The following is a 1371-nucleotide window of genomic DNA, read 5'->3' on the forward strand; positions in this document are numbered from 1 at the left end:
CTAAGAGTTATAATAACTAGAGTACTTAAGTAGAGTTAAGAAAGGTCTAATAAAGAAAAGAGCTATAAATAACTCTTATAAACGTATTATAGGAAGGGATACGCCTTCTACTAATAATAGTTTAAAGATACTTAAGAAGTAAATAATTATCTCTATAGTACCCTATTATTATTATTATTATTATTGTAGATTAACGTCCTTTCTCAGCCGGTAGGCTATATAAGACGTGCAGGTTGAGCCTGCAAGTATCTAAGTAGGCTAGATTTAATCTAGATACAAATTGAGTAGGTGGGGGAGGGGGTCATCTAAATCGAGGTGAGACTCGTAGCCTAGTAGTTTTAGTGAGTAGCTCTCTCAGGTCTTTCACTTTTAATGAGTCTTCCTCTCAGGTCGAATGGGTAGTTTTCAATGAGTCACTCTCTCATGTGGGTGGACCATACTAATATGGTTTCGAGGAGAGAAGGAATCGAACCTTCGAGCTCTGCTGACGTGAGACAGCAGAGGCTTTCCAGGCGCTTCACCACTGCGCCATCCCCCCATTAGTACCCTATTAGTAAATATATATAAAGTAGATAAATACTTAATTTATAGAATAAAGAAGCTAAGTCTAATAAAGAAGGTTATAAAGGAAGATATACTATACTAGAATACTTATTAAAGCTTCTATTATAATAATTAGTATATAATATACTATTCTATTAAGAATAGTAAAGGCTACTTTCTTAAAAAGAGAAAAGGTAAGTAGATAAAAAACTAAGATACTACTAGAGATAGAGTTATACTAGTAAAAGTAGTCCTAAAATAACTCTTATTATTATTCCATTATAGTCCTGTATCAGCCGTTGGCTATGTAGGACTTTGGCCGACGGCCGTTCTATCTAACTAGTTACAATTTGATACTTTGTGCTGTATTGCGTGACTGTGGTGCTTCGGCCTATATCTAGCTAAGCTGTTGCTAGCTTTCTAGACGCCTGGTGCTTAAGAGCAGTTTGGTAACAGGGAGAGATGTAGGGCAGCTAGGCTTCCTTCCAGCGAGCTCTCTTAGGGAGAAGGAAATAGTGCTAAATATTTCAAATTTTTAACTATTCTTTTTTTTTTCCTTTTTTTTTTTTTTTTTTTTCCTCTTTTGTTATTGTTTTTCTTATTTTTCTTTCTAGCCTTCTTGGCCGAGATGCCACTTTCTTGTTCCTATCCGCGTGCTAGTAATAAAAGCTAATGTAGCTTCTATACCGCTCGTGGTATGGAGTAGTCGTGGGAGTTTGAGTATTTTTTGGTTTAGAGTCTTTTTAAGCTGGTTTCTTTCTACGCTGTAAAAGCCGCAGTATCGAAGTAGGTGCTCTGCAGTTTGCGGTTTCCCACATCTACAAAGGT

At 36.3% G+C, this 1371-nt stretch overlaps 1 non-coding gene across 1 annotated transcript; it reads right to left on the reverse strand.

The window, feature by feature from the left end:
• Positions 1-451: 451 nt before the first annotated feature.
• Positions 452-538, reverse strand: PSV08DRAFT_t44. The gene has a single exon. It is a non-coding gene; the product is annotated as a tRNA-OTHER (tRNA).
• Positions 539-1371: the final 833 nt, after the last annotated feature.

This window comes from Bipolaris maydis (assembly GCF_028858645.1).
Source record: "Bipolaris maydis strain C4 unplaced genomic scaffold PSV08scaffold_9, whole genome shotgun sequence".
In the NCBI taxonomy this organism is placed as follows: domain Eukaryota; kingdom Fungi; phylum Ascomycota; class Dothideomycetes; order Pleosporales; family Pleosporaceae; genus Bipolaris; species Bipolaris maydis.